This window comes from Octopus bimaculoides, unplaced genomic scaffold (assembly GCF_046866305.1).
Source record: "Octopus bimaculoides isolate indiv1 unplaced genomic scaffold, ASM4686630v1 contig40, whole genome shotgun sequence".
NCBI lineage: Eukaryota > Metazoa > Mollusca > Cephalopoda > Octopoda > Octopodidae > Octopus > Octopus bimaculoides.
Window position 1 is genome coordinate 295,001 of NW_028315290.1, and position 17,500 is coordinate 312,500.

A 17,500-nucleotide genomic window follows, 5' to 3' on the forward strand; every position below is an offset into this window, starting at 1 on the left:
TGTGTGTGTGTGTGTGTGTCTGTGTGTGTCACACTAAGGCGGCCTAGGCGGACGAGAAAGAAGAAGCAGGCCGAGCGAGAAGGAAGCGATTGTGAGCGAGCAAAGAGAATGCGGACGCCTCGGCGGCGGACGGCCGGAGCCGAACCGCCGGCACCGCGATGGAACAGCCGACGTGTCGTCTGCCATACGAGCCACGCGGCCGGTAGCGTACACGTGAGTTGGCGATCGAAAGCGCTGTCGGCCGAGAGTGTGTGTGTCTGTGTGTGTGTGTTACACGGCGGCCAAGGCGGACGAGAAAGAAGAAGAAGAAGAAGCAGCAGGCGGCAGCGAGAGGGAAGCGATTGGCAGCGAGTAAAGAGAATGCGGACGCCTCGGCGGCGGACGGCCGCCGCCGAACCGCCGGTGCGATGGAAAGGCCTACGTATCGGCTGCCTTACGAGCCACGCAGCCGGTAGCGTACCCGTGAGTTGGCGATCGAAAGCGCTGTCGGCCGAGAGTGTGTGTGTCTGTGTGTGTGTGTTACACGGCGGCCAAGGCGGACGAGAAAGAAGAAGAAGAAGAAGAAGAAGCGGCAGCGAGAGGGAAGCGATTGGCAGCGAGTAAAGAGAATGCGGACGCCTCGGCGGCGGACGGCCGCCGGCTTGATGGAAAGGCCGACGTGTCGGCGCTGCGATACGAGCCACGCGGCCGCTACCGTACCCGTGACGGGGCCCGATTCCCGATTCGCGAGTTTGCGGGTCGGGGCCCGGCGGAATAGTCAGGCTCTAGGTGACCCTCATACCCCAAGGGGGTCCAGACTACTATGTAGGGTAGTCGTCGATCGGACGGTCGTACCCTATGACCCGCACCCCGAACCGCAGCCGATTGAAAGGCAGACGGTCGGCCGGCGGCCGGCCGGCCGGGAGCCGCCGCGTACCCGCAGAGCCGATCGAAAGAGGCCGAATTGAGAGCGACGCCTCGGCGGCGGACAGCCGCCGCCGAACCGCCGGCACCGCGATGGTAAGGCCGACGTGTCGGCTGCGATACGAGCCACGCGGCCGGTACCGTACCCGTGAGTTTGCGATCGAAAGCGCTGTCGGCCGGGAGTGTGTGCGGCCTAGCCGGCGGCGGACTAGGCGGACGAGAAGGAAGCGATTGGGAGCCAGCAAAAAGAATGCGGACGCTTCGGCGGCGGACTGCCGCAGGCGAGATGGAAAGGCCGACGTGTCGGCTGCGATACGGGCCGCCAAGGCGGACGAGAAGGAAGAAGGAAGAAGATGAAGAAGCCGAAGCAGCGAGTCGTGGCGGCAGCGAGAAGGAAGCGATTGTGAGCGAGCAAAGAGAATGCGGACGCCTCGGCGGCGGACGGCCGCAGCCGAACCGCCGGTGCGATGGAAAGGCCTACGTATCGGCTGCCTTACGAGCCACGCGGCCGGTAGCGTACCCGTAAGTTGGCGATCGAAAGCGCTGTCGGCCGGGAGTGTGTGTGTGTGTCTGTGTGTGTGTGTTACACGGCGGCCAAGGCGGCCAAGGCGGACGAGAAAGAAGAAGAAGCAGAGGAGGAAGAAGCAGCAGCAAGCGGCAGCGAGAGGGAAGCGATTGGCAGCGAGTAAAGAGAATGCGGACGCCTCGGCGGCGGACGGCCGCAGCCGAACCGCCGGTGCGATGGAAAGGCCTACGTATCGGCTGCCTTACGAGCCACGCAGCCGGTAGCGTACCCGTGAGTTGGCGATCGAAAGCGCTGTCGGCCGAGAGTGTGTGTGTCTGTGTGTGTGTGTGTGTTACACGGCGGCCAAGGCGGACGAGAAAGAAGAAGAAGAAGCGGCAGCGAGAGGGAAGCGATTGGCAGCGAGTAAAGAGAATGCGGACGCCTCGGCGGCGGACGGCCGCCGGCTTGATGGAAAGGCCGACGTGTCGGCGCTGCGATACGAGCCACGCGGCCGCTACCGTACCCGTGACGGGGCCCGATTCCCGATTCGCGAGTTTGCGGGTCGGGGCCCGGCGGAATAGTCAGGCTCTAGGTGACCCTCATACCCCAAGGGGGTCCAGACTACTATGTAGGGTAGTCGTCGATCGGACGGTCGTACCCTATGACCCGCACCCCGAACCGCAGCCGATTGAAAGGCAGACGGTCGGCCGGCGGCCGGCCGGCCGGGCGCCGCCGCGTACCCGCAGAGCCGATCGAAAGAGGCCGAATTGAGAGCGACGCCTCGGCGGCGGACAGCCGCCGCCGAACCGCCGGCACCGCGATGGTAAGGCCGACGTGTCGGCTGCGATACGAGCCACGCGGCCGGTACCGTACCCGTGAGTTTGCGATCGAAAGCGCTGTCGGCCGGGAGTGTGTGCGGCCTAGCCGGCGGCGGACTAGGCGGACGAGAAGGAAGCGATTGGGAGCCAGCAAAAAGAATGCGGACGCTTCGGCGGCGGACTGCCGCAGGCGAGATGGAAAGGCCGACGTGTCGGCTGCGATACGGGCCGCCAAGGCGGACGAGAAGGAAGAAGGAAGAAGATGAAGAAGCCGAAGCAGCAAGCAAGCAAGCAAGCAAGCCGAGCGAGTCGTGGCGGCAGCGAGAAGGAAGCGATTGTGAGCGAGCAAAGAGAATGCGGACGCCTCGGCGGCGGACGGCCGCAGCCGAACCGCCGGTGCGATGGAAAGGCCTACGTATCGGCTGCCTTACGAGCCACGCGGCCGGTAGCGTACCCGTAAGTTGGCGATCGAAAGCGCTGTCGGCCGGGAGTGTGTGTGTGTGTCTGTGTGTGTGTGTTACACGGCGGCCAAGGCGGCCAAGGCGGACGAGAAAGAAGAAGAAGCAGAGGAGGAAGAAGCAGCAGCAAGCGGCAGCGAGAGGGAAGCGATTGGCAGCGAGTAAAGAGAATGCGGACGCCTCGGCGGCGGACGGCCGCAGCCGAACCGCCGGTGCGATGGAAAGGCCTACGTATCGGCTGCCTTACGAGCCACGCAGCCGGTAGCGTACCCGTGAGTTGGCGATCGAAAGCGCTGTCGGCCGAGAGTGTGTGTGTCTGTGTGTGTGTGTGTGTTACACGGCGGCCAAGGCGGACGAGAAAGAAGAAGAAGAAGCGGCAGCGAGAGGGAAGCGATTGGCAGCGAGTAAAGAGAATGCGGACGCCTCGGCGGCGGACAGCCGCCGCCGAACCGCCGGTTCGATTGAAATGCCGACGTGTCGGCTGCGATACGAGCCACGCGGCCGGTACCGTACCCGTGAGTTTGCGATCGAAAGCGCTGTCGGCCGGGAGTGTGTGTGTCTGTGTGTGTTACACGGCCGCCTAGGCGGACGAGAAAGAAGAAGCAGGCCGAGCGAGTCGTGGCGGCGGCAGCAGCAGCAGCGGCGGAAGTAGCAGCGAGAAGGAAGCAATTGGGAGCGAGCAAAGAGAATGCGTACGCCTCGGCGGCGGACTGCCGCCGCCGAACCGCCGCGGCTCGATGGAAAGGCCGATGTGTCGGCTGCGATACGAACCACGCGGCCGCTAGCGTACCCGTTTCGGGGTCCGAGTTCCCGAGTTCGCGAGTTTGCGGCTCGGGGTGCGGTGGGATAGTCACCCTCTAGGTGACCCTCATACCCCCAGGGGGTCCAGACTACTATGTAGGGTAGTCGTCGATCGGACGGTCGTACCCTATGACCCGCACCCCGAACCGCAGCCGATTGAAAGGCAGACGGTCGGCCGGCGGCCGGCCGGCCGGGCGCCGCCGCGTACCCGCAGAGCCGATCGAAAGAGGCCGAATTGAGAGCGACGCCTCGGCGGCGGACTGCCGCCGCCGAACCGCCGGCACCGCGATGGAAAGGCCGACGTGTCGGCTGCGATACGAGCCACGCGGCCGGTACCGTACCCGTGAGTTTGCGATCGAAAGCGCTGTCGGCCGGGAGTGTGTGCGGCCTAGCCGGCGGACTAGGCGGACGAGAAGGAAGCGATTGGGAGCGAGCAAAAAGAATGCGGACGCTTCGGCGGCGGACTGCCGCCGGCGAGATGGAAAGGCCGACGTGTCGGCTGCGATACGGGCCGCCAAGGCCGCCAAGGCGGACGAGAAGGAAGAAGATGAAGAAGCCGAAGCAGCAGGCCGAGCGAGTCGTGGCGGCAGCGTGAAGGAAGCGATTGTGAGCGAGCAAAGAGAATGCGGACGCCTCGGCGGCGGACGGCCGCAGCCGAACCGCCGGTGCGATGGAAAGGCCTACGTATCGGCTGCCTTACGAGCCACGCGGCCGGTAGCGTACCCGTAAGTTGGCGATCGAAAGCGCTGTCGACCGGGAGTGTGTGTGTCTGTGTGTGTGTGTTACACGGCGGCCAAGGCGGACGAGAAAGAAGAAGAAGAGGAAGAAGCAGCAGCAAGCGGCAGCGAGAGGGAAGCGACTGGCAGCGAGTAAAGAGAATGCGGACGCCTCGGCGACGGACGGCCGCCGGCTAGATGGAAAAGGCCGACGTGTCGGCGCTGCGATACGAGCCACGCGGCCGCTAGCGTACCCGTTTGGGGGTCCGAGTTCCCGAGTTCCCGAGTTCGCGAGTTTGCGGCTCGGGGTGCGGTGGGATAGTCACCCTCTAGGTGACCCTCATACGCCAAGGGGGTCCAGACTACTATGTAGGGTAGTCGTCGATCGGACGGTCGTACCCTATGACCCGCACCCCGAACCGCAGCCGATTGAAAGGCAGACGGTCGGCCGGCGGCCGGCCGGCCGGGCGCCGCCGCGTACCCGCAGAGCCGATCGAAAGAGGCCGAATTGAGAGCGACGCCTCGGCGGCGGACTGCCGCCGCCGAACCGCCGGCACCGCGATGGAAAGGCCGACGTGTCGGCTGCGATACGAGCCACGCGGCCGGTACCGTACCCGTGAGTTTGCGATCGAAAGCGCTGTCGGCCGGGAGTGTGTGCGGCCTAGCCGGCGGACTAGGCGGACGAGAAGGAAGCGATTGGGAGCGAGCAAAAAGAATGCGGACGCTTCGGCGGCGGACTGCCGCCGGTGAGATGGAAAGGCCGACGTGTCGGCTGCGATACGGGCCGCCAAGGCGGACGAGAAGGAAGAAGATGAAGAAGCCGAAGCAGCAGGCCGAGCGAGTCGTGGCGGCAGCGTTAAGGAAGCGATTGTGAGCGAGCAAAGAGAATGCGGACGCCTCGGCGGCGTACGGCCACCGCCGAACCGCCGGTTCGATTGAAATGCCGACGTGTCGGCTGCGATACGAGCCACGCGGCCGGTACCGTACCCGTGAGTTTGCGATCGAAAGCGCTGTCGGCCGGGAGTGTGTGTGTCTGTGTGTGTTACACGGCGGCCTAGGCGGACGAGAAAGAAGAAGCAGGCCGAGCGAGTCGTGGCGGCGGCGGCAGCAGCAGCGGCGGAAGTAGCAGCGAGAAGGAAGCAATTGGGAGCGAGCAAAGAGAATGCGTACGCCTCGGCGGCGGACTGCCGCCGCCGAACCGCCGCGGCTCGATGGAAAGGCCGATGTGTCGGCTGCGATACGAACCACGCGGCCGCTAGCGTACCCGTTTCGGGGTCCGAGTTCCCGAGTTCGCGAGTTTGCGGCTCGGGGTGCGGTGGGATAGTCACCCTCTAGGTGACCCTCATACCCCCAGGGGGTCCAGACTACTATGTAGGGTAGTCGTTGATCGGATGGGTTCGCCGACTGGAAGGAATGTTTTAGCCTCTCATTAATTCCGACGGTCGGACCCGCCTAACCCGCCGCACGATTGCTTTTACACGGCCGGCGTGTCCTCGATTCTTCCGCCGACCACCTCCTCGCCTAGTAGTGAGCTACCTCGCCTTCGCTGACGACGTCGTTCCGCGCCCCGCGCCGCGTCAGATTAGCTCGCTCGCCTCGCCGACAGCCGCCTGCCCGCCTGTTCGTGCTGTCACCATCGACCGATCGGTATCCTCCTCTTCCTCGCCTACGCCAAGCACTCCGACCGGAAGGGATATCCTCGCCTCTCCTTTCTACTGACGGTCGGACCCGCTTAACCCGCCGCTCGATTGATTCTACACGGCCGGCGCGTCCACGATTCTTCCGCCGACCACCCGCCCGCCGCCTCGTAACGAGCCCCTCGCCCTCGCTGACGCCGTCGTTCCGCGCCCCGCGCCGCGTCAGATTCGCTCGTTCGCCCGCCGACAGCCGCCTGCCCGCCTGTTCGTGCTGTCACCATCGACCGATCGGTATCCTCCTCCTCCTCTTCCTCGCCTACGCCAAGCACTCCGACCGGAAGGGATATCCTCGCCTCTCCTTTCTGCTGACGGTCGGACCCGCTTAACCCGCCGCTCGATTGATTCTACACGGCCGGCGCGTCCACGATTCTTCCGCCGACCACCCGCCCGCCGCCTCGTAACGAGCCCCTCGCCCTCGCTGACGCCGTCGTTCCGCGCCGCGCCGCGTCAGATTCGCTCGTTCGCCCGCCGACAGCCGCCTGCCCGCCTGTTCGTGCTGTCACCATCGACCGATCGGTATCCTCCTCCTCCTCTTCCTCGCCTACGCCAAGCACTCCGACCGGAAGGGATATCCTCGCCTCTCCTTTCTGCTGACGGTCGGACCCGCTTAACCCGCCGCTCGATTGATTCTACACGGCCGGCGCGTCCACGATTCTTCCGCCGACCACCCGCCCGCCGCCTCGTAACGAGCCCCTCGCCCTCGCTGACGCCGTCGTTCCGCGCCCCGCGCCGCGTCAGATTCGCTCGCTCGTTCGCCCGCCGACAGCCGCCTGCCCGCCTGTTCGTGCTGTCACCATCGACCGATCGGTATCCTCCTCTCCTCTTCCACGCCTACGCCAAGCACTCCGACCGGAAGGGATGTCCTCGCCTCTCCTTTCTGCTGACGGTCGGACCCGCTTAACCCGCCGCTCGATTGATTCTACACGGCCGGCGCGTCCACGATTCTTCCGCCGACCACCCGCCCGCCGCCTCGTAACGAGCCCCTCGCCCTCGACTGACGCCGTCGTTCCGCGCCCCGCGCCGCGTCAGATTCGCTCGTTCGCCCGCCGACAGCCGCCTGCCCGCCTGTTCGTGCTGTCACCATCGACCGATCGGTATCCTCCTCCTCCTCCTCTTCCTCGCCTACGCCAAGCACTCCGACCGGAAGGGATGTCCTCGCCTCTCCTTTCTGCTGACGGTCGGACCCGCTTAACCCGCCGCTCGATTGATTCTACACGGCCGGCGCGTCCACGATTCTTCCGCCGACCACCCGCCCGCCGCCTCGTAACGAGCCCCTCGCCCTCGCTGACGCCGTCGTTCCGCGCCCCGCGCCGCGTCAGATTCGCTCGCTCGTTCGCCCGCCGACAGCCGCCTGCCCGCCTGTTCGTGCTGTCACCATCGACCGATCGGTATCCTCCTCCTCCTCTTCCACGCCTACGCCAAGCACTCCGACCGGAAGGGATGTCCTCGCCTCTCCTTTCTGCTGACGGTCGGACCCGCTTAACCCGCCGCTCGATTGATTCTACACGGCCGGCGCGTCCACGATTCTTCCGCCGACCACCCGCCCGCCGCCTCGTAACGAGCCCCTCGCCCTCGACTGACGCCGTCGTTCCGCGCCCCGCGCCGCGTCAGATTCGCTCGTTCGCCCGCCGACAGCCGCCTGCCCGCCTGTTCGTGCTGTCACCATCGACCGATCGGTATCCTCCTCCTCCTCTTCCTCGCCTACGCCAAGCACTCCGACCGGAAGGGATGTCCTCGCCTCTCCTTTCTGCTGACGGTCGGACCCGCTTAACCCGCCGCTCGATTGATTCTACACGGCCGGCGCGTCCACGATTCTTCCGCCGAACCTCAATATCTCTCTCGCCATCCAGCCGGTTTCGTAAGCCGCGGCCGGGCCCCCTCGCAATCGTCGGCCCTCTAACAGTGCAGCCTCAGCCGAGCAACGAGCAAGTAGAAGCGGCGGCGGCGTCATCAGCGGTGAACGAAGCCCGCAAATCGTTTCCGCTGTCGTTATGCTTCCTTCTCGTTCTCTCTCTGGCAGCTGCCGACCGCGCAGTTTTCACCCAGCCTGCGTCCGCTCGAATACAGTGCGCTAGGCCGACGGTGCTGCACGCTTTGCGGCTCCACGAACATCAATATCTCTCTCGTCTTCCTTCCTGGCGTCGGCCGGCCAACATCGCCGTCGTCGCCGTCGCCTCCTCCCGTCGCCTCCTCCTCGCCTCCTCCTCGCCTTTCCGGCGCCATCCAGCCGGTTTCGTAAGCCGCGGCCGGGCCCCCTCGCAATCGTCGGCCCTCTAACAGTGCAGCCTCAGCCGAGCAACGAGCAAGTAGAAGCGGCGGCGGCGTCATCAGCGGTGAACGAAGCCCGCAAATCGTTTCCGCTGTCGTTATGCTTCCTTCTCGTTCTCTCTCTGGCAGCTGCCGACCGCGCAGTTTTCACCCAGCCTGCGTCCGCCCGAATACAGTGGGCTAGGCCGACGGTGCTGCACGCTTTGCGGCTCCACGAACATCAATATCTCTCTCGTCTTCCTTCCTGGCGTCGGCCGGCCAACATCGCCGTCGTCGTCGTCGTCGTCGTCGCCTCCTCCTCGCCTTTCCGGCGCCATCCAGCCGGTTTCGTAAGCCGCGGCCGGGCCCCCTCGCAATCGTCGGCCCTCTAACAGTGCAGCCTCAGCCGAGCAACGAGCAACAAGCAACGAGCAAGTAGCAGCGGTGAACGAGGCCTGCAAATCGTTTCCGCTGTCGTTGTGCTTCCTTCTCGTTCTCTCTCTGGCAGCTGCCGACCGCGCAGTTTTCACCCAGCCTGCGTCCGCCCGAATACAGTGCGCTAGGCCGACGGTGCTGCACGCTTTGCGGCTCCACGAACATCAATATCTCTCTCGTCTTCCTTCCTGGCGTCGGCCGGCCAACATCGCCGTCGTCGCCGTCGTCGCCTCCTCCTCGCCTTTCCGGCGCCATCCAGCCGGTTTCGTAAGCCGCGGCCGGGCCCCCTCGCAATCGTCGGCCCTCTAACAGTGCAGCCTCAGCCGAGCAACGAGCAACGAGCAAGTAGAAGCGGCGTCATCAGCGGTGAACGAAGCCCGCAAATCGTTTCCGCTGTCGTTATGCTTCCTTCTCGTTCTCTCTCTGGCAGCTGCCGACCGCGCAGTTTTCACCCAGCCTGCGTCCGCCCGAATACAGTGCGCTAGGCCGACGGTGCTGCACGCTTTGCGGCTCCACGAACATCAATATCTCTCTCGTCTTCCTTCCTGGCGTCGGCCGGCCAACATCGCCGTCGTCGCCGTCGCCTCCTCCTCGCCTTTCCGGCGCCATCCAGCCGGTTTCGTAAGCCGCGGCCGGGCCCCCTCGCAATCGTCGGCCCTCTAACAGTGCGGCCTCAGCCGAGCAACGAGCAACGAGCAAGTAGAAGCGGCGGCGGCGTCATCAGCGGTGAACGAAGCCCGCAAATCGTTTCCGCTGTCGTTATGCTTCCTTCTCGTTCTCTCTCTGGCAGCTGCCGACCGCGCAGTTTTCACCCAGCCTGCGTCCGCCCGAATACAGTGCGCTAGGCCGACGGTGCTGCACGCTTTGCGGCTCCACGAACATCAATATCTCTCTCGTCTTCCTTCCTGGCGTCGGCCGGCCAACATCGCCGTCGTCGTCGTCGTCGCCTCCTCCTCGCCTTTCCGGCGCCATCCAGCCGGTTTCGTAAGCCGCGGCCGGGCCTCCTCGCAATCGTCGGCCCTCTAACAGTGCAGCCTCAGCCTCAGCCGAGCAACGAGCAAGTAGAAGCGGCGGCGTCATCAGCGGTGAACGAAGCCCGCAAATCGTTTCCGCTGTCGTTATGCTTCCTTCTCGTTCTCTCTCTGGCAGCTGCCGACCGCGCAGTTTTCACCCAGCCTGCGTCCGCCCGAATACAGTGCGCCGCGTCAGATTCGCTCGCTCGCTCGCTCGCTCGCTCGCCCCGCCGACAGCCGCCTGCCCGCCTGTTCGTGCTGTCACCATCGACCGATCGGTATCCTCCTCCTCCTCGCCGACCCGCGGCCTCGTCGACGTCGTCTTCGAGGACCCGGTCAGGTTACGCCGCTGACCTCGTGTCGCGTCGCCGCCGGCGCGGCGGACGGATTAGTTGTCGCTTCCCGATCCGCCACAGGCGACGCGACGTCACCGAAAGAGAGCGGTGCTGTGTGTTCGTCCCGCTAGACCGGGACGGATCAACAACCGTGGCTACAACTCCGGGTTTCGCGGCGGTGGTGCCCCCCCCCGCAATCTCCTCGCGCTCGCCCATCCCGGCATCGTCGTTGCTTTGGCTCGTTCGGCGGCTGCCGACAACGCCGTTTTCGTCATCGCACACACGCTTCTCGTTGACCGCAGCCCGTGCTGTCGCAATCGTTTCGGCTCGCTCGCTTCCCCGCTCGTCGTCCTTCTCGCGTGGCGGCGGCGGCGGCAGCAGCAGCAGCCAGAAACCGCCTCGCTTCTTCAACCCGCACCGGCGCCCGTCCTACCGCAGCGGCCCGGTGTGCGGCAGTCGGATCGCAAACCGTTTCTACTCGGCGAACTCTTTTTCTTCCGTCTGGCGCGCTTTTCCGCTGCTACAGCAGAGCGGCGGATTAGGACGCGTAACGTACGTACGAACGAACGGCTACCGCAGCAGCAGCGGCGGCCGCGATTTTTCAGGCTCCTCCTCCTCCTCCTCTTCGCTTTCGTTTGCTCTCCGCGCGGCGGCGGCGGCGATGGCAGCAGCGGGACTTCCGCCTCGACATCCGCCTCGACTTCCGCTCTCAGCCGACCGACGCGACGGTGACGCTACTACAGCGACGACGACGACGACGACGACGACGATACCTGGTTGATCCTGCCAGTAGTCATATGCTTGTCTCAAAGCTTAAGCCATGCAAGTGTAAGTTCATGCCGTAAACGAATGGTGAAACCGCGAATGGCTCAGGAACCGGACCTAATCCTCGGGACCGTATTCCTCACCGCGAGGAGAGTGGATAACTGTGGCAATTCTAGAGCTAATACATGCAACCGAAGCCGCGATCGCAGGTCGCACCCGGGCGTCGGGCCGAAAAACGGCTTCCGGCAGCAGCAGCGGTCTTCGTCGCCGCAGCGCCTCCGCGTGCTCGGCGTCGTCCCAGCCGCTGCCGGTCGTCGCCGGCGCCCGCTCGGCCGGGTTGGTTCCGGGACTGCTCGCCAGTTCCCGCCGCCGCCGGTCGCGACGATACGGTCGGCCTTCCGCATTGGTCGCGGCGCAAATATTAGACTGAGACCGACGCGTACGGGCCGTCGCAGCAGCCGCCGTCGCCGTGCTTCGCACGCGCGCGGGTCTAGGCGTGCGTCGGCTTCACGCCCCTTCGATTTTGGTGACTCTGGATAACTGTCAGTACGATCGCACGGGCTAGTATCGACTAGCCTTCGCGCGACGGGTCCCCCGCGAGTCCGCCCTATCAACTGTCGACGGCCCGGTAAGTGCCGACCGTGGTGGCAACGGGTAACGGGGAATCAGGGTTCGATTCCGGAGAGGGAGCATGCGAAACGGCTACCACATCCAAGGAAGGCAGCAGGCGCGCAAATTACCCACTCCCGGCACGGGGAGGTAGTGACGAAAAATAACGACGCGGGACTCTGTCGAGGCCCCGCGATCGGAATGAGTACACTTCAAATCCGTTAACGAGGATCGACCGGAGGGCAAGTCTGGTGCCAGCAGCCGCGGTAATTCCAGCTCCGGTAGCGTATATTAAAATTGTTGCGTTTGAAAAGCTCGTAGTCGGAATTCGGGTCTCGAAAACGTGCCCCAGCACGTTCGGGGCGACGGCGCCGTCGCGGGCGTGCCTCGCGCGCGTCCGCTTCGGTCGTCCGTTCGCACTCCCGGCCCTATTCGCCGGTGCGTGCGCGGTCGGGCCGCGGAGCTCTGCGCGCATCGTCGCTGCGACGGTCTCTCCGGTAGCCCGTCACCCGCCTCCGTAGCTTCCGCTTCCGTCCTCTCGGTCGGTCGGTCGGTCGGTCGGTCGGTCGGCATCGGCACGCGATCGTTCGGCCTCGCCGCCGTCGTCGCTGCTGCCGCCGCCGCTGCCGTCTCCTCCGTCGCTTGCGGCGGTACGCGGTGTTTTCGGGGGAAACAAACGGGGGTCGAGCGTCGCCCGGGGCATCGCCGCTCGCACGCGTTTCGGTAGCGCGTCCACCTCCCGGTCGTTTCGGCCCGCACGGTTCCTCCGAGGGTGCTCTTCGCCGAGTGTCCGAGGCGGCCGGTACGTTCACTGTGAAAAAATTAGAGTGCTCAGAGCGAGCCCCGCCGGCTTGCATACGAAAAGCATGGAATGATGGAAAATGGCCTCGTCCGCGCGTCATCCGTCGGTCTCCGTTCACGACGAGGCAATGATCGAAGGGAGCGATCGGGGCCACTCGTATTGCGACGTTAGAGGTGAAATTCTTGGATCGTCGCAAGACGCACTGCAGCGACGGCGTGTGGCAAGCACGTTTTCCTCGATCAAGAGCGAAAGTCGGAGGTTCGAAGACGATCAGATACCGTCGTAGTTCCGACCGTAAACGATGCCGACTGGCGCTCCGCCGGCGTTCGCTTCGATGACCCGGCGGGGAGCCTGCGCGGGAAACCATAGTCGGTTCCGGGGGGAGTATGGTTGCAAAACAGAAACTTAAAGGAATTGACGGAAGGGCACCACCAGGAGTGGAGCCTGCGGCTTAATTTGACTCAACACGGGAAAACTCACCCGGTCCGGACACCGGTAGGATTGACAGATCGATAGCTCTTTCTCGATTCGGTGGGTGGTGGTGCATGGCCGTTCTTAGTTGGTGGAGCGATCCGTCTGGTTGATTCCGATAACGAACGAGACTCCGGCCTGCTAACTAGCGCGTCGATTAGTGCTTTTCCGGTAGCGAGGCGGCGCCGAAGCCATCGTCGGTAGCTCCGCGCGCGGCCCGTGCTTGCCGTTGCCGCCGCTCTCCTTCGCGTCCGGCGCTGCGGCCGCGTCCGGCAACTGCCTTCTTAGCAGCCTTTCGTGCTCCGCTCCTCGCGGGTTGGTGTGCGGGTTGGTCTGGGATGGCGGTTCGCACGCGGCGTGGTTGCGGCGTCGGTTGCGGAGCGGCGGCGGTGACTCGGTCGGCTCGGCCCGCGCGAGCCCGGCGGCGGCACGCCGTCGCGCCCGGGCCAGTCGGTTGGCGAACGCAGCGCTTCTTAGAGGGACGGGCGGCAGAAAGCCGCACGAGGCGGAGCGATAACAGGTCTGTGATGCCCTTAGATGTCCGGGGCCGCACGCGCGCTACACTGGAGGTATCAGCGGGCGCGTCTCCCCCGGCCCGAGAGGGTCGGGAAACCTCTGAACCACCTCCCGTGATAGGGATCGGGGCCTGGAACCAACCCCGTGAACGAGGAATTCCCGGTAGGCGCGGGTCATCAGCCCGCGTCGATCACGTCCCTGCCCTTTGTACACACCGCCCGTCGCTACTACCGATCGAACGGTCCGGTGAGGTCCTCGGATCTGGCCGACGAGTTCGCTTACGCGCGGCGGCGTTCCGCGCCGTCGCCGGCGCGTTCTCTGATGGCCCGGAGAAGACGACCGAACCCGATCGCTTAGAGGAAGTAAAAGTCGTAACAAGGTTTCCGTAGGTGAACCTGCGGAAGGATCATTACCGCAGCAGCAGCAGCAGCCCTGCTCCGCTCCTCCGTCTCCTCCTCCTCCTCCTCGCCTTTCCGGCGCCAGCCAGCCGGTTTCGTAAGTCGCGGCCGGGCCCCCTCGCACTCGTCGGCCCTCTAACAGTGCAGCCTCAGCCTCAGCCGAGCAACGAGCAAGTAGAAGCGGTGGACGAAGCCCGCAAATCGTTTCCGCTGTCGTTATGCTTCCTTCTCGTTCTCTCTCTGGCAGCTGCCGACCGCGCAGTTTTCACCCAGCCTGCGTCCGCCCGAATACAGTGCGCTAGGCCGACGGTGCTGCACGCTTTGCGGCTCCACGAACATCAATATCTCTCTCGTCTTCCTTCCTGGCGTCGGCCGGCCAACATCGCCGTCGTCGTCGCCTCCTCCTCGCCTTTCCGGCGCCATCCAGCCGGTTTCGTAAGCCGCGGCCGGGCCCCCTCGCAATCGTCGGCCCTCTAACAGTGCAGCCTCAGCCTCAGCCGAGCAACGAGCAAGTAGAAGCGGCGGCGTCATCAGCGGTGAACGAAGCCCGCAAGTCGTTATGCTTCCTTCTCGTTCTCTCTCTGGCAGCTGCCGACCGCGCAGTTTTCACCCAGCCTGCGTCCGCCCGAATACAGTGCGCTAGGCCGACGGTGCTGCACGCTTTGCGGCTCCACGAACATCAATATCTCTCTCGTCTTCCTTCCTGGCGTCGGCCGGCCAACATCGCCGTCGTCGTCGCCTCCTCCTCGCCTTTCCGGCGCCATCCAGCCGGTTTCGTAAGCCGCGGCCGGGCCCCCTCGCAATCGTCGGCCCTCTAACAGTGCAGCCTCAGCCTCAGCCGAGCAACGAGCAAGTAGAAGCGGCGGCGTCATCAGCGGTGAACGAAGCCCGCAAGTCGTTATGCTTCCTTCTCGTTCTCTCTCTGGCAGCTGCCGACCGCGCAGTTTTCACCCAGCCTGCGTCCGCCCGAATACAGTGCGCTAGGCCGACGGTGCTGCACGCTTTGCGGCTCCACGAACATCAATATCTCTCTCGTCTTCCTTCCTGGCGTCGGCCGGCCAACATCGCCGTCGTCGTCGCCTCCTCCTCGCCTTTCCGGCGCCATCCAGCCGGTTTCGTAAGCCGCGGCCGGGCCCCCTCGCAATCGTCGGCCCTCTAACAGTGCAGCCTCAGCCTCAGCCGAGCAACGAGCAAGTAGAAGCGGCGGCGTCATCAGCGGTGAACGAAGCCCGCAAGTCGTTATGCTTCCTTCTCGTTCTCTCTCTGGCAGCTGCCGACCGCGCAGTTTTCACCCAGCCTGCGTCCGCCCGAATACAGTGCGCTAGGCCGACGGTGCTGCACGCTTTGCGGCTCCACGAACATCAATATCTCTCTCGTCTTCCTTCCTGGCGTCGGCCGGCCAACATCGCCGTCGTCGTCGCCTCCTCCTCGCCTTTCCGGCGCCATCCAGCCGGTTTCGTAAGCCGCGGCCGGGCCCCCTCGCAATCGTCGGCCCTCTAACAGTGCAGCCTCAGCCTCAGCCGAGCAACGAGCAAGTAGAAGCGGCGGCGTCATCAGCGGTGAACGAAGCCCGCAAGTCGTTATGCTTCCTTCTCGTTCTCTCTCTGGCAGCTGCCGACCGCGCAGTTTTCACCCAGCCTGCGTCCGCCCGAATACAGTGCGCTAGGCCGACGGTGCTGCACGCTTTGCGGCTCCACGAACATCAATATCTCTCTCGTCTTCCTTCCTGGCGTCGGCCGGCCAACATCGCCGTCGTCGTCGCCTCCTCCTCGCCTTTCCGGCGCCATCCAGCCGGTTTCGTAAGCCGCGGCCGGGCCCCCTCGCAATCGTCGGCCCTCTAACAGTGCAGCCTCAGCCTCAGCCGAGCAACGAGCAAGTAGAAGCGGCGGCGTCATCAGCGGTGAACGAAGCCCGCAAGTCGTTATGCTTCCTTCTCGTTCTCTCTCTGGCAGCTGCCGACCGCGCAGTTTTCACCCAGCCTGCGTCCGCCCGAATACAGTGCGCTAGGCCGACGGTGCTGCACGCTTTGCGGCTCCACGAACATCAATATCTCTCTCGTCTTCCTTCCTGGCGTCGGCCGGCCAACATCGCCGTCGTCGTCGCCTCCTCCTCGCCTTTCCGGCGCCATCCAGCCGGTTTCGTAAGCCGCGGCCGGGCCCCCTCGCAATCGTCGGCCCTCTAACAGTGCAGCCTCAGCCTCAGCCGAGCAACGAGCAAGTAGAAGCGGCGGCGTCATCAGCGGTGAACGAAGCCCGCAAGTCGTTATGCTTCCTTCTCGTTCTCTCTCTGGCAGCTGCCGACCGCGCAGTTTTCACCCAGCCTGCGTCCGCCCGAATACAGTGCGCTAGGCCGACGGTGCTGCACGCTTTGCGGCTCCACGAACATCAATATCTCTCTCGTCTTCCTTCCTTTCCTCGCCTCCGCGTCGGCCAGCATCAGCAGTGCTGGTAGGCGTAGTAGTAGTAGTAGTAGCAAATACCGAAACCCTGGACGGGGGATCACTCGGCTCGTCCGTCGATGAAGAGCGCGGCTATCCGCGTGAACTGATGCGAATTGCAGGACTCAGTGAACATCGACACCTCGAACGCACATTGCGGCCCCGGGATCCCATCGTCCCGGGGCCCCGTCCGGTCGAGAGGCGGTCACGACACGAAAAAGCCGTCCGCCGTTGCAGCAGCAGCAGCGGCGGGGAGTCGGGAGTCGCAGGAAAGGGCGCGCGCCGTGGAAGCGGGCGGGCAGCGTGAACAGCTCGCCTTTCGTTCTCGCTACTGCTTCTGCTTCCGGCACGACTAGCGAGCGCGCGCCGCTCGATCCTCCGTCTCCCGCAATGCCAGACCGTCATCGCTGCGACACCTGCCACGGAGCGGCCGACATGTGCAGTAGCAGCAGGGAACGCACCGTCCGCCGTTCGTGCGCACTCTTCTGCCTGCCGCCCTCGCCGTCGTTGCCTCCTCTTATTACTCCGTGGCGGCCGTTGCCGCCGCCGCCGCCGCCGCCGCAGCCGTCTGCATCTTCGGTCGGTGTTCGCTCTGTGGATCTCGTTTGCGAGCGTTCGTGCAGGCCATCGAAGACGACGACGACGACGACGACGACGACGACGACGAATCGAATGCGGTTTGCCGCAGCGACGACTTTTTATTTTTTTCTAAGCTGCCCTCGACTCGGACGAGACTACCCGCCGAACTTAAGCATATCGCTAAGCGGAGGAAAAGAAACCAACCGGGATTCCCTAAGTAACGGCGAGTGAACCGGGAGAAGCCCAACGCCGAATCTCGTCGGCCGCGCCGGTCGTCGAGAGCTGTGGCGCAAGGGTCGTACACGGTCGATCGTTTCGCCCGGCTAGGTTCGGAGTCCCCTCGATCGGGGCTGCCCAGAGCGGGTGCCAGGCCCATTCGGAGCCGGCGGCGATCGGCGGTGTTTCTTTTCGGCCCGAGAGTCGGGTTGCTTGGGAACGCAGCCCAAAGCGGGTGGTAAGCTCCATCCAAGGCTAAATACGGGGACGAGTCCGATAGCCGACAAGTACCGCGAGGGAAAGTTGAAAAGAACTTTGGAGAGAGAGTTCAAGAGACCGTGAAACCGCCCAGGGGTAAACGGGTAGGACCGCTCACCGCGATCGCGAGGGGACTCAGTCCGCTGCCACTTTCACCCCCGCCTCCTAAGGCGCCGTCGTCGCCGACGAACGCGTCGGTGGCGGCCGCTCGTTTCCGCGGGCGGTCGTCTGCCGCCTCGTCGGCGCTCGATTTCCGTGGCGCCGGCATCGGACGCACTTCCCCTCCGATCCGTCGTCGCGACCCGTTCCCGTCGGGCCGGTAGGCGCGCGGCGTCCGCAGGTCGCAGACGAGCGCCTCGGCGTCCGGAACCCGTTCACGCGGGGACCGACCGGCGTCGGGATCCACGCGCTTCTCTCGACCGGGCCCGTCGCTCCACGAAAGCGCTGGCACGGCTAACCGACGGAGACGGGCTAACGCACCTCGCCCTCAGCACTCACGACGCAGCGAGTCGCGAAAGCGA

General features: G+C 64.9%; 2 non-coding genes and 1 pseudogene across 2 annotated transcripts in view; all 3 read left to right on the forward strand.

The window, feature by feature from the left end:
- The first annotated feature begins 10,698 nt into the window (after nucleotides 1-10,698).
- On the forward strand, nucleotides 10,699-13,503 carry LOC149129323 (small subunit ribosomal RNA; annotated as a pseudogene).
- Nucleotides 13,504-15,971: 2,468 nt separating this feature from the next.
- LOC149129324 (5.8S ribosomal RNA) lies at nucleotides 15,972-16,130 on the forward strand. The gene has a single exon (XR_016240033.1). It is a non-coding gene; the product is annotated as a 5.8S ribosomal RNA (ribosomal RNA).
- Nucleotides 16,131-16,640: 510 nt separating this feature from the next.
- Nucleotides 16,641-17,500, forward strand: part of LOC149129325 (large subunit ribosomal RNA) — a 5,187-nt gene continuing 4,327 nt past the window's right edge. The window contains exon 1 of the ribosomal RNA XR_016240028.1: nucleotides 16,641-17,500. This exon is cut by the window's right edge and continues 4,327 nt beyond it. This is a non-coding gene — a ribosomal RNA (large subunit ribosomal RNA).